The sequence below is a fragment of the Scylla paramamosain genome, chromosome 17 (assembly GCF_035594125.1).
Source record: "Scylla paramamosain isolate STU-SP2022 chromosome 17, ASM3559412v1, whole genome shotgun sequence".
In the NCBI taxonomy this organism is placed as follows: Eukaryota; Metazoa; Arthropoda; class Malacostraca; order Decapoda; family Portunidae; genus Scylla; species Scylla paramamosain.
The window spans coordinates 3,847,501-3,862,500 of NC_087167.1; the positions used below are offsets into that span (position 1 = coordinate 3,847,501).

The 15,000-nt window shown below is 41.2% G+C and overlaps 1 long non-coding RNA gene across 1 annotated transcript in view; it reads left to right on the top strand.

Annotated features, from left to right (window-relative positions):
* Positions 1-15,000, top strand: part of LOC135108655 (uncharacterized) — a 72,792-nt gene that overhangs the window by 1,904 nt on the left and 55,888 nt on the right. The window contains exon 2 of the long non-coding RNA XR_010272376.1: positions 82-138. This is a non-coding gene — a long non-coding RNA (uncharacterized LOC135108655). The remainder of the gene's footprint in view (positions 1-81; positions 139-15,000) is intronic.

Consider the following 15,000-nt stretch of genomic DNA (forward strand, 5'->3'; position numbering starts at 1 on the left):
CGTATAAGTATATTTTTTTGCAATCACTGCATAGTATTTTTTCATTACGATTTCTCTGTCACGTGTTTCTTTCCTGGCCAGGTGATTGGCTGGCTGCTGGCGCCACCCAGGCCTCTGATTGGTCCCCGCCGCTGTGACGTAAGTGTGGCTCATCTCTCATTGATCACGCCAGTAGTGGTAGTAGTAGTAGTAGTAGTAGTAGCAGCAGCACTAGCAGTTAGCAGTAGTAGTAGTAGTAGTAGTAGTAGTAGTCGTTGTTGTTGTTGTTGTTTAGTCTGGAACAGAATGCAATGTCAGTGTTTGTGTCCGTGCGCGCGCGCGCGTGGTGTGTGTGTGTGTGTGTGTGTGTGTGTGTGTGTGTGTGTGTGTGTGTGTGTGTGTGTGCGTGAGTGTGTGTTTTCAAAAGCGAGCAAAAAAATAACGAACGTACATTCATACATAATAATAAGATCCATGCACACACACACACACACACACACACACACACACACACACACACACACACACGTAAAGAACCAAGTTTTATTATTTATTGTTCTTTTTTTTTATGCTATCATTTAATGTCTGACACTGATAAGCCCTCTCTCTCTCTCTTCCACTCTCCCTCAATCCCTCCCTCTCACGCCCTTTCTCTCGCTCCCTCTTACCTTTGCCAAACCTAATTATGTATGTTTTACTTGCATATTTTTTTATTAATAGATTTTAATACTGGCTTTGTGCATGTGTGTGTGTGTGTGTGTGTGTGTGTGTGTAGGTTGACATGCTTATTCATTCACTTTGCTAATCTGTCTGTCTGTCTGTCTGTCTGTCTATATGTGTACAGTCATAGTATATCTTAATGTCATTCAGTTTCTTAGTCAGCGAATTTGTTTGAGTTGTCATATAACTTGCACTATTAATTCGTGAATGTAATAAGTTCAGTAACCAGTCAAGTAATTTATTTAGTATCAGTCAGTCAGTCAATACTAACTTAATCTGCCAACTGTTCAGTCATTCAGTCAGTTAGTCAGTCGATCAGTCATCCAGTCAGTCGATCAGTCAGTCAACCATTTCATCGTACAGTCAGGAAGTCGTTCACTCAGTCAATCCGTCAGTCAATCGGTCAGTTGTCAACCACTCGCCAAATCACTTAATGAGTCAATCAATCGCTCAGTCAACCAGTCGCACAGTCAATCACTCAGTTACTCACTCAATCAGTCAGCCAGACGGTCAGTTACCCAGCCAATCAGTCAGTTATCAGTCACTCACTAAGTTATTAAAATATTCAGTCACTTAGGTATTCAATAATCACTTAACCGGTTTGTCAGTCACTACCTAGTCAGTTTTTTCTTTTTTCTCAGCCAGTCAGTCAATCTCAATCAGTCACTCACTCAGCCAACAAATCAGACAGTCAGGCAGACGTTCAATTATTCAACCAGTCAGCCAGTCAGACATTCAAACAATCAGACCACCAACGGAAAGGAAACAAGAAAGAAAAAAAATAGTAAAACAAACACACAAGAGAGATAGAACATGTGACAGGTGTGTGTGTGTGTGTGTGTGTGTGTGTGTGTGTGTGTGTGTGTGTGTGTGTGTGTACACTCCTTTCATTCGTATACAGGAACTACACCAAGCTCGTGTGTTGTTTTGTTATCATGGTATCACCACCCCCTCCCCTCTCTCTCTCTCTCTCTCTCTCTCTCTCTCTCTCTCTCTCTCTCTCTCTCTCTCTCTCTCTCTCTCTCTCTCTCTCTCACTATGCAGGCAGTTAAGTTTGGTTTTTTTATCGTTTATTTTTCTCCATAGAGTCAACCAACACACACACACACACACACACACACACACACACACACACACACACACACACACACACACACACACACACACACACACACACACACACACACACACACGCTAATTACACGGCACACAGACACAAAAAGCAGCCAGTGATCCGTGCAATTTGTACATGGTCTTGTTAATTCACTCCGATCTGCCAACCAACGCTCCACCAACCCTTGTGTGACAGTGGTGGTGGTAGGAGGAGGAGAAATGATAGTAATAGTATTAGTAGTAGTAGTAGTAGTAGTAGTAGTGGTGGTGGTGGTGGTGGTGGTGGTGGTGATAAACGACAAATTAATAGATAAATAAATTAATAAGAACATTCCTGAAAGAAATACTTGAAACATATTGACACACACACACACACACACACACACACACACACACACACACACACACACACACACACATGGAATGAAAAGAAAAGAGAAAGAAAAAGAATGATAAAATGCAGGAGGTAATCACTAAATAATTTCGTATACAAACTTCCTCCTCCTCCTCCTCCTCCTCCTCCTCCTCCTCCTCCTCTTCCTTCTCCTTGTGAACGCCCTCCAAATCCCACATCTCGTTATTGGGGGAATGGAGGAGATGACTTACCCGTTATTCAAGGCAAGGAAGGGAAGACTAACTGACTGACTGACTGAAGGAAGATACTGACTGACTGACTGACTGATGACTGAAGGGGGAAATACTGACTGACTAACTGAAGGAGGGAAGAAAGCAAGCAGATCCAGTGTAGCGGAACCTCATTGAGCGGGTCAGGGAGAGAAGGGGTGATGCCAGAGTAAGTAAGTAATGATCGCGGAACTTGAGGTTTGTGGGAGGGAATGAGTTACAGCGGCGCGGCAGGAAGGTCATAAGGTACGCACAGGTGAGCAGCGAAGTAAAACATACTGTGCTTGTCTTACTTTCACTGTTTTTTTTCTTTTTGTTTTGTTTTTTGTCAGATGTAACCCTGTAACCTCTTTCCTTCTTCTTCTTCTTCTTCTTCTTCTTCTTCTTCTTTATTACAAGGCCGCATGTTAGACCAAGGCGCAAAAAAGAAATTCATAATAAGAAAAAAGAACTTGTGCCTTTTAATTGCTGTCTGCCCACCTCTCCCTCCAGAAAATCGAGGTAAAAAAAGTTAAAAAGCTGTTTCCTCCCTTCTTCTCCCCTCACCGCCCACCCCGCCCTCAAAATAAATAAATAAATAAATTCAGGAAATAGAGTCTTGTAGTTGTCTTTCCCCCAGTCCCTACCCTTGCTCCATTCAAATTAAAAAATGAAGGAAAAAAATAACGAAGGATACTATAATGGCCTTTCTTCCCGGTCACCCCCGTACTCCATCCCCCCCTTATAAAAAAAGAAATGGGAAGAATTTTTGTCATCCCTCACACACACGCGCACAAAGAGAGAGAGAGAGAGAGAGAGAGAGAGAGAGAGAGAGAGAGAGAGAGCAAGCACTACTTCTTCCACCGTGTAGTCGTCATGCGCCAGTATCAGCCTCAGCCTTTAACAACCCTTTACGTACTACTCTTGTTTAATAGTTTGATTCCTGCTGAGTTGGATGTTCTTACACATACAAACCAGCAGGAATGGAAGCGCCGGTAACGCGGAGAAGCCACAGAGCACTTAACTTCTCTCTAATTTCTCTATAATCACTGAAAAAGGGAAAGGCAAACTCAATGTGGTTCAGTTCCTTCTCTATCCATTCGACACAACCTTCCAGACAACTATCCCCTCTTCTCCAGTGACACTCATTTTTCTATCCACTCGACACAACCTTCCAGACAACTATCCCCTCTTCTCCAGTGACACTCATTTTTCTATCCACTCGACACAACCTTCCAGACAATTATCCCCTCTTCAGTGACACTCATTTTTCTATCCACTCGACACAACCTTCCAGACAACTATCCCCTCTTCTCCAGTGACACTCATTTTTCTATCCACTCGACACAACCTTCCAGACAACTATCCCCTCTTCTCCAGTGACACTCATTTTTCTATCCACTCGACACAACCTTCCAGACAACTATCCCCTCTTCTCCAACGACACTCAACTCTTTCTTCTTCTCTACACGGAGTATGCTGAGTACTTACGCTGTTCTCTTGTGAATATCTCTCTTAGGAATTTCACACCACTTGTACTGAAATAGCTATAATGTTCTTAAGTGCTCTGTGTCTCCTCCCCGCCGGCTCTTTCCCTCTCCTGGGTTGAGTACCTTATTCTACAGAGGCTTTATTCATCCTTGTATGCACACTTGAGCACCTCCTCCTCTTCTTCATTTTCCTTCTCCTTTTCCTCCTTGTCCTCTTTTTTCTTTTTTTTTCTTTTCTTGGTCTTGTTTTTTTTCTTGTTGTTTTCTCTTGTTTTTGTTCTTGTTTTTGTTGTTGTTCATCATCATTATCATCATCTTTTTTTTTTTTTTCTCTCCTCTCTTCTCCTCTCCTCTCCTTTCCTCTCCTCTCCTCTCCTCTCCTTTCCACTTTTTTTTTTTCCACATTACGTCTCTCTCACTTAAGATTAGATAGCGATATAGGTTATCACAAACACACCCTTATGGACCAACAAGAGGGCTTCAGGTGCTTGTTCCTCCTCCTCCTCCTCCTCCTCCTCTTCCTCCTCCTCCTCCTCCTCCTCCTCCTTTTCCAACACATTATCAGACTAAACTGTTTTTAATCTGCATAATCAGCGGGCAGGCCATTCATCGGGAAGGTGTGTGCAGGTGTTTATTGGGGGGGAGGAGGAGGAGAGGGGGGGGAGAAGAGCATTGGGGTATGCTTTTAATATCACGTAATTGCCACAGGTTAATGGCTGACAGACGACGTGTGTAAATGTTATTGTTGTGATGAGTGTGTGTGTGTGTGTGTGTGTGTATGTGTGTGTGTGTGTTTGTTATCATGTGTTGTTGCTGTAGTTGTGTTATTGATTGTAACTTATATTTTTTTTTATTTATTTATTTTTTTCGTGGTCTTATTTATTGATTATTTTCTTACTTTTTTTTCCATTTTCTGTTTCATGGATTTTTTTTATTCTGTGCATTTTTTGTTCTTAGTGTAAATAATAATAATAATAATAATAATAATAATAATAATAATAATAATGATAATAATAATAATAATAATAAGAAGAAGGTAATATTATTTTATTACCTGTCATTTCTCTCTCTCTCTCTCTCTCTCTCTCTCTCTCTCTCTCTCTCTCTCTCTCTCTCTCTCTCTCTCTCTCTGTCCTTCACCATCATGTGTGTGTGTGTGTGTGTGTGTGTGTGTGTGTGTGTGTGTGTGTGTGTGTGTGTGTGTGTGTGTAAATTGGTGAGTCACGACCTACCCGCAAGAGAGAGAGAGAGAGAGAGAGAGAGAGAGAGAGAGAGAGAGAGAGAGAGAGAGAGAGAGAGAGAGAGAGAGAGAGAATAGTGGATAAACAAGGTTAAGGTTAAAAGCTATCTACCTCCTCCGCTTTACAATTTTCTTAGCTCTCTCTCTCTCTCTCTCTCTCTCTCTCTCTCTCTCTCTCTCTCTCTCTCTCTCTCTCTCTCTCTCTCTCTCTCTCTCTCTCTCTCCCCTGAGGTGCAAAATATTTACAATTGTGCACATCAAATATCTGTCACGTGACTTGATGCTCTCAATTTTTGTGTCATACATTTTAAAATATTATCTTTATTTATTTATTTATTTATTTATTTTTCTACACTTCGTTCTTTTGTTTATTTATTTATGCATTTATTTATTTATTTTGTTTATTCGTCTTCGCTTTGCAGAAACACTATTTTTTTTTATATATTTATTTATTGAATGACTATTTTTCTGTTATTTACTGCGTGATTAACTCTGCCGATAATTTGGTATAATGATGATGATGATAATAATAATAGTAATAATAATAATGGTAATAATAATAATAATAATAATAATAATAATAAGGGTAGTAGTAAAGACTGTTATTATTCTCGTTATTATTAGTGTTGTTACCTTCATTCTCATCACCACCACCACCACCACCACCACCACCACCTGTAGTCACAAATGCCACCACATCAGTCAATATACAAAGAGACGATAAGTACACACACACACACACACACACACACACACACACACACACACACACACACACAAGGTAAACGAAGGGTAATTGTGGTCGTTAGCGCTAATGAGGCTCGCTGATTGGGCTGTTGATGACTGGCTTGCCTCGCGCTCATTGGCTGCGGGGTATAGCTGTCTTCAAGGCGATCGGCTGTGTGTGTGTGTGTGTGTGTGTGTGTGTGTGTGTGTGTGTGTGTGTTCACTTGTTGGCATTTTTTGTTTTTTCTTTGCATATCTTTGTTTTGTGTTTGTCGTTTAATTGTTTGTACATCTATTTTTCTCTGTTATTTTCTTTTCTTTTTTTGTTTCTTATTTAGTTTTTACGCACTTGTCATTTTTTTTTTTACCCTGCTCTTTCTGTTTGTATGTTTGTTAAGTCCTTTCCTAACTACAAATTTTCGTCCTTTTTTATTTTTTTCCGATTGTTTAATTGTCTGTACCTTTTTTTTCCTGTCTTCTGTTTGTATATGTTTGTTACGTTGTTTGCATAAGTCATTTTTTTTCGTATCTGTTTTTGCGTGTGTTTATTTGTCTGTTCGATTGTTTACCTACCTTTATTTATTTATTTTTATTTATTTTATTTATTTATTTATTTTTTAAAAGGGGGACACGTGGAGAGTGTAACCCGTTTGTCTGTTTGAATGTTTACATAAAAGTTGTATTTCATATCTTCAGTTTAGATCTATTTAATTGTTCTCATAAATTAGCTTTTTTTATTGTATGTATGTATGTATGTATGTATGTATGTATGTATGTATGTATGTGTCAAGGTGTTAGATTATATTATTGTTTTCGTTTTTTTTTTTTCGGTTTGTATATTTGTTTATTTAGATGTTCAGATATATTTTTGTTTGTTTATTTATCTGTTCCTTTCTTTCTTTTTTTTTCTTTGCTTGTTTCTTTCCGTACTGTCTCCTTCATCCTTCTTGTATCTGGAACCGTTCGTCTGCTTTTAATGCTATGCTTTTACAGATTTTCTTTTTTTCTTTTTTCTTTTTTATGTGTTTGCGCGTAAAACTGTGCGGTCTTTTTTTTCAGTCTCTCTCTCTCTCTCTCTCAGTAAACATCTATTTCGTTTACCTGTTTGTTTTTTTCCTGGTGTTTGTCTGCTCTTCCTAAGCCCACCCCTCGACCAGTGTTACTCTCCTGCCCAGTGGCTCACAAACACGTGACGAGTGTGCGCCCCTCCCCGCCCTGAGTGGCTGCTGACGTGCCCTTGTGTGTTATCCTTGTTTACCTGCCCGCCACAATGACTGTCCTGGGGCGATGACCTCATTTTATCACGTAACTACTTATCTCACCTGTACAAAGACACGATAAAACTTGGAGGATCTCGAATTAGGTATCAGGCAGGTGTTTCCGCTATATTTCCGTGACAGGTGTGATTAGAATGGGTGTCACTGCCCTCTGTTGGTAAGCTTACGAGTTGTTTTGGTGAGTGTACTGCTTTCTTTCGTCTTTTTTTTAGATCTAGGTGTTGGGAATTTTACTGACTGATCGAATTTTACACTTTTTTCCTTTTCTTTTTTTCCTTTTCTTTTTTTCCTTTTCTTTTTTCTCGTGTCATTCCCAGTTTTCTTCTTTTTCTTCGTCTCGCTGCCATCTGGCGTGGAGAGAATACACATGAGCCCTTTTTTGTGCGTGTGAGAATCATCCTCCGCCGTGCTGCGTCATCTTACTTTACGAGGTATCGGTGGAGGACCCCAGGGTGTTGTGGGACTCGACTTGCGGTGGTTAGTTAGCGAAGCGACTCATGGACACTGATAGGGCCTCGTGACGACCACCGCACTCCTGTGACGCAATTTCTTGGTAAAAGTACTGATGTTGATATCACTCCATGACTCGGCATTACTCATTCCAGTGGCAACACTCCTGGAAACTGCTTTGAGTGTCTCTGATGGTGAAATTAAATAGTTTGCATTTGCGTTTTGTTTTCTCTCGCTATCTAAAAGTGCTCTGACCTAGCTGCCGACTGTCTCATTGCAAAACCTGGTAGATATACTCCGAGATCAGGCAAAACCTGCGTTAACCCTTTCACTTTCATACGAGACAATCATCACCACCGTATGCAGTGTATCTTTATAAGCGCCTGCAAGAAAGTTATGGGTGAAAAGAATATATTTTGCAATTTCTACCGAGTTTAGAGATTGGATGTGGCTATAGAACAACTAATGATGTTTAAGACTGAATGATAATTAGTGAAAGGCGTACCAAGTGGCAGTCAAAGGCTTTATAGATTCTTAACAGATCGGGGACTCAGGGCTGAGGAGAACCGCTGAGCACTGTGTAAGTGGGTGTGGTATGTTACACGTCTGTCAACCATGACTGTGCGCACTTGAGTCTTGGAAACTTTCCTCAAGCTAAACATTGCTGGTGAAATTAAGGCTTGTATTCTTAAACGCATTGTTCTCTCATTAGGATTGTTTTCAAAGACCACAAAGATGCTCAGTCTAGTTCTCTCTCTCTCTCTCTCTCTCTCTCTCTCTCTCTCTCTCTCTCTCTCTCTCTCTCTCTCTCTCTCTCTCTCTCTCTCTCTCTCTCTCTCTCTCTCTCTCTCAACATAGATGCGGAATCCTTGTTCAACCATGGCCAGAATCATGAGAAGACCCTTGAAAAATGCAAATTATTTCGATTACAGCCTGTTAAGATTAGTCGAGATAAGACGCCAAATACTGGAGAAGACAGACCTAAACATTTTCTTTCACCTGGCCGCGAAGTCTGTGGTGCAGTTTCCCTCTCATGGCTCCTTGTAATATTTCTTAAACGCATTCATTGTTCCGTCATTAGAATTGTTTACAAAGGCCACAGCAATGCGTAGTAGGGTAGTCTGGTTTTTATAGGTATTTCCTCCCAGTATATATGTGGAATCCTTATTAACCCTTTCACTGCGATGTGCTACAGTTCACAGTTCTACAGCCAATGCATGGAATTTTTATAAGTGTGTTACAAGAGGGAAGGAGATGAAAAGATTTTGTATTTTCTAGCTAGTACAATGCTTGCAGGTGAGTGTTGAACAAGAAAAAAGTGGTTAGTAATTAAGGAAAGACGTGCCAAGTAGTAGTGAAAGGGTTAAACTATCAACAGAATCATGACAGCACCCTTGAAAGCCCAAATCATCGGAAGGAGTCGAGATAAGACGCCGAAGCATTCGAGAAGACATGCCTAAGTGTTTCTTGTCACAGTGGCACTAACTGAAGTCTGCAGTCCAGCTTCCTCCTCTTTCACTGACGTATTCTTTCTTAAAATGCATTGCTCTCTCATAAGGATCGTTTTCAAAGGCCACAAAGATGTTCAGTCAAATTCCTTAATCTATTATATAGTATAGATGCAGAATCCTCGTTAAACCATCACTAGAATCATGACAGCACCCTTGAAAACGCAAAATCCTCTACAGTTTGTTTAAAAGTGGGCGAGATAAGAGGGAAACGCTTGGCAGAACATACTTCAGTGTTCCTTTGTCACTGTGGTACTAAGTTTATAGTCCAGTCTCCTTATTGGTTAATCCTTGGCTTTTAACTCCCATCCTTGAAGTTGTGATGTACGAATTAAAAAGTAAGGATTTGCGTGTGGGGAGAGAGAGAGAGAGAGAGAGAGAGAGAGAGAGAGAGAGAGAGAGAGAGAGAGAGAGAGAGAGAGAGAGAGAGAGAGAGAGAGAGAGAGTGAAAAAAAGTACTCCTTCCTTATCTAACAACGCTAAAAGTTTGCTCAGGGAGAAATTTACTTTGTCTTGGTCAGGGATTATCAGATTTCCAGCCATCGTGTCGTGGGCGCTGGAGGAGGAGGAGGAGGAGGAAGAGGAGGAGGAGGGGAGTAAGAGTAAGAGGAGGAGGAGGAAAGATTTATACAGCCAAGATATTCAGGAGGACAATGATGATGAGAGCGATACACTGGCCCACTGGGAACACACACACACACACACACACACACACACACACACACACGCAAGAACAACGGCCCTGAGGAACACCCAGCGTGGTCCACCCAACCCTGAGGCAGATCCACTTGCATATTATGATCCACCCTCTCGTATTCTGTTACTCCTCCACTCCACTTCTCTTACTCGAGCCGTCTCAGTTACAAATGGATATTATTATTGTTATCATTACCAGTCTTACCGAACTCAGCGGCTCTCCCTTCATTCTTGTCCTTGAAGTAAAAACGCCTTTTTTACTTACCTGTTTATTTAGTCAACTATATTCATTTTTAGAGGGAAATAAAAAAACACAAAGCATTTCGCGAACCTTAACCCTTTCACTGCGATATCCAACACTTCACGGCACTAAAAGCGATGTATGGAGTCTCTATAAGCATTTACAAGAAGGAAGGGTTTAAAAAAGAATGGCTTTGTAATGTATAGCCAGTGCAGTGTTTGGAGGTGGCTGCAGGACAAGGAAGGATGTGTCAGGGTGTTAAGTAGTTAGGGAAAGATGAGCCATTAGCAGTGAAAGGGTTAAACAAAAAAAAAAGAAAGAAAAAGAAATAAAACGTGATTGTAAAACGACAAATTTGACAGACAAAGAGAGAGAGAGAGAGAGAGAGAGAGAGAGAGAGAGAGAGAGAGAGAGAGAGAGAGAGAGAGAGAGAGAGAGAATACCTGTGTGCCTAAGCCAGTTAATTAGACACGATTGGCATTTGTCCCCTGACGTAGATGTTAGAAGACTTGATTGATTGAATTGAGCAGGTGCGCGCCGTCCGCCAGGTGAGAGAGAGAGAGAGAGAGAGAGAGAGAGAGAGAGAGAGAGAGAGAGAGAGAGAGAGAGAGAGAGTAAAGGAAAGAACATGAACGATAAGATAAAGGAATAATGGAATGTGAAGGGGAAAAAAAGAAAAAGAAAGAATAAAAAAAAATGAAATATGAAGAGTGGAAAGAAGAAAAAATGAAAAATAGAGAAAACAGATAAGGAAAAAAAAGAAAGAGAGCGAAAAAAAGAAGGAAGAAGAGAGAGATGTAATTAAAGCGAGCGAAATGAAAAGTTAAGGTACGGAAGATACGAAAGGAAGAAGCAAGAAAGGAAGGAAGGAAGGAAGAAAGAGAGGACGAGGAAGAAGATAGACACATTAAAGCAAAAGAGAATAAAAGGGAGATTAAATATAAGCATAAAAATGAGAAAGAGAGAGAGAGAGATGGAGTGAAAGAACAAAGAGAAAAATAGAAGAGGAGAAGGAAATGAAAGAAATAATTAAGGAGGAAAGGAAGATGAAAGACTAGATAAAGAAAAAAAAAGAGAAAGAGCGAACGAGAAATGAAGAAGGGAGAAAGAACAGCAAATAAAATAAAAGAATAATTACGAAAGAAGTGATAAACATGAAGTGAAAGAAGCTGAACAGAAGTGGATTAAAGAAAAACGAAGAAAGGAGAGGAAAAAAAATCGAGAAGACAAGAACACAAAAATTAATTACATGGAAATGAAAGAGAGAGAGAGAGAGAGAGAGAGAGAGAGAGAGAGAGAGAGAGAGAGAGAGAGAGAGAGAGAGAGAGAGAGAAAAGCGAAGATTGTAAAAAGGAACAAAGGAAGGAAGACTAAATGGGATGGAAAGGAAGGAAGGAAAGAAGGAAGGAAGAGAAGGACACAGGGGAAAAAAAAGGCAAGATCAAAAGGGAAAGAGGAAAAAAGGAAAAGGGAAATGAGGAGGAGGAGGAGGAGGAGAAATTGACTGCAAAAGAAATGAAGGGAGGAAAGGAAATTATGTAAATGAGAGAGACAGTGAAGGAGAAGGAGGAGGAAGAAGAGAAGATAAGACTGAGGAGGAGGAAGAAGAAAAAGAGGAAGAAGGAAAAAATAATAAAGCGAGAATTTTTAAGATAATCTGTTAGTTTCATTAAATATTTTCAGCACTCTCTCTCTCTCTCTCTCTCTCTCTCTCTCTCTCTCTCTCTCTCTCTCTCTCTCTCTCTCTCTCTCTCTCTCTCTCTCTCTTTGGTCTCACGATTTCCTGCTTTACTTCCTCCCTCCCCCCTTTCCCCCCTTCTCTCCCTCCATTGTTATCTCTATCACTCCTCCTTTCCTCCTCTCCCTTTCTTCTTCCACCTTCACTCCTCCTCCTCTCTTCCTCTTCCTATAATTCCCCATAATTTTCTTCTTTCGTCGGCATTTTTCATCCCTCCTTCCTTCGAGGTGATTTTCTCTCTCTCTCTCTCTCTCTCTCTCTCTCTCTCTCTCTCTCTCTCTCTCTCTCTCTCTCTCTCTCTCTCTCTTTTGCTCTCGCTCTCATTTTCTTCCTTCCTTTCTTCATATTTTCTTATCTTCCTTTCTATAATAGCATTACCCTCCTCCTCCCTCTCCTCCTCCTCCTCCTCCTCCTCCTCCTCCTCCTCCTCCTCCTCCTCCTCCTCCTCCTCCTCCTCCTCGGCACATTTATCTCCTCTTCCTCGTTCCACCTCCTTTACACTCTTTCTTACTCTCTCTCTCTCCTTCCTTCATTCCACCCTTCCTTGTTTCTTTCTTTCCTTCTTTCCTTTCTTTTCTCTTTCAGCTCCATTTCCTGATACCCATCGTCTCTCTCTCTCTCTCTCTCTCTCTCTCTCTCTCTCTCTCTCTCTCTCTCTCTCTCTCTCTCTCTCTCTCTCTCTCTCTCTCTCTCCACGTGCTGAGTCGGGCTGATAAGGAAAGGTGAACCTGCCTCATTAAGGAGCTAAGGTTGCGTCTCTCTCTCTCCTCTCTCTCTCCCTCTCCCTCTCCCTCTCTCCCCCTCTCCCTTTCTTTCGTCCCCTCTTACCCCACTTTCTAATTTTCCTGCTGGCCTTTTTTCGTTTCTCTTGTTGTTGTTGTTGTTGTTGTTGTTGTGCCGTTATTTCGTTTCTTTCTATATTCTTCCTCCTTTTCCTTTTCTTTTCCTTGTTCGTTCATTCGTTCTTCTTCTTCTTCTTCTTCTTCTTCTTCTTCTTCTTCTTCTTCTTCTTCTGTTGTTGTTGTTGTTGTTGTTGTTGTTATTGTTGTTGTTGTTGTTGTTGTTGTTGTTGTTGTTGTTGTTGTTGTTGTCCTCCTTCTCCTCCTCCTCCTCCTTTTTTTCTTTGCGCTCTCTCTCTCTCTCTCTCTCTCTCTCTCTCTCTCTCTCTCTCTCTCTCTCTCTCTCTCTCTCTCTCTCTCTCTCTCTCTCTCTCTCTCTCTCTCTCTCTCTCTCTTTATCACTTCTTTCCCTCCTCTCCCTATCTCTCCATCTCACTTTCCCTTCCTCTCTGTCCCCATCTTTCTTGCATTCTTCCATATTTCCCTGTCTCCCTTCCTCCCTCTCCTCTCCTCCCATCCCCTCCCCTTTCCTCTCCTCCTCTCTCGTCTCTCCTTTCCTCTCCCTCCTCATAGATAAGAAAGAGAAATGCTTTTTTTTTCTCTCCCCTAGCTCTTTCTTTTTTTTTCTCTCTCTCTCGCTCTTTATCATCTTTTGTCTTTTCTTGCATCGTTTTCTTTATTTTTTTATATTTTTTTCATTTGAGTTAGTTAATTTCTTTATTTGTTTATTGATTTATTTATGTTGGAGTTGGATTTATTTTATTCGTTACTGTGTTGGCCTGTTCCTGAGAGAGAGAGAGAGAGAGAGAGAGAGAGAGAGAGAGAGAGAGAGAGAGAGAGAGAGAGAGAGTTACACGACCTTGACTTGATTATAATATCGCTGGTTGTTCTTGTTTTAACCTGTACTACTGTCACTACTGCTGCTGCTGCTACCATTACTACTACTACTACTACTACTACTACTACTACTACTACTACTACTAATGGGTACTGTCTTCCTCCTCCTCCTCCTCCTCCTCCTCCTCCTCCTACCACTACTACTACTACTACTACTACCACTTTTTTTGTAAGTGCGAAATAGGGTGCCCAGGTCCACACACACAAAAAAAAGAATAAATAAATAAATAAATAAATAAACAAGGTGTGGCAGGAATGTGAAAAGATTGAAATACCAGTTAGGTGACCAATTTAATTCCGGTGCCTCAATATTCCTCTCTTTAAATAGTACAAGTCGTAGGAAAGGGGAAATCAGAAACAGGCAGGGATCTCCAGAGTTTACTAGTGAAAGGGATGAAAGAGTCAAGATGCTTGTTGACTCCTGCATTAGTGAGGTGGACAGCATAGGGGGAAGAGTAAGCAGGAAGTCTTGTACGTACAGCGAGGGAACGAGGCATGCAGGTAGCAGCTTTAAAACAACAACAACAACAACAACAATAACAAGAACAACAACCATCACCACCACTACTGCTACTACTGCTTTTTTTTTTGTATGTGTGAAACAGCCTGCCCAAAAAAATGAGTACAATTAGTCAAGAACACACACACACACACACACACACACTCACACACGCTACAGTTGCAGAAGGGAGTCAGGAAGAAAGGAGAAGAGAAAGAGGAAGAACAGGTATTTTGTTTCAGCGAAAGAAGGCGGAAGAAAGGGGAAGAGAGGAGGAGATGGAGGAGGAGGAGAAAGTAAGCTGGTAGTCACGATGATGGTGGTAATGGTGGTAGTGATGATGGAAAAGAGGAAGAAGATATAAGAAGCCGGGAAGAAGGGAGGAAGAAAGAAGATACGGGAAGAGGAAGAAAGAAGGGAGGAGAAAGGATCATAAGAGAGAAAAAAAAGGAAAAGGAGGAGAGAGAGGAGAGATGAGGGAAGACTAGCAAAAGGAGAGAAGGGAAAGGAAAGGAGAGGAGAGAGGGGATGAGAGAGGGAGAGAGAGAAGAGGGGAAGAGTGCAAGGAATAGTTATGCGAGGAGGGAAGGAGGGGGAGGAAAGAGGGGAAGAATGCCGAGTGGAGGGAGGGGAGGGGTGAGAGGGGGAAGGGTGAGAAGGAGAGGGGAAGTGAAGGTCAGGACTGGAAATTTGCCTGTTACTGACGATTTGTGAACTAGCTCTCTCTCTCTCTCTCTCTCTCTCTCTCTCTCTCTCTCTCTCTCTCTCTCTCTCTCTCTCTCTCTCTCTCTGATAATTTTTTTTTTCCCTGTAGCTGCTGTTGTTTGTTGTTGTCATTGTTGTTGTTGTTGTTGCTGTTGTTGTTGTTGTTGTTGTTGTTGTTGTTGTTGTTGTTGTTGTTGTAGACCACTAATCATCTTCATTATCATTGTTATCATCATCATCATCATCATCATCATCTTCTTCTTCTTCTTCTTCTTCTTC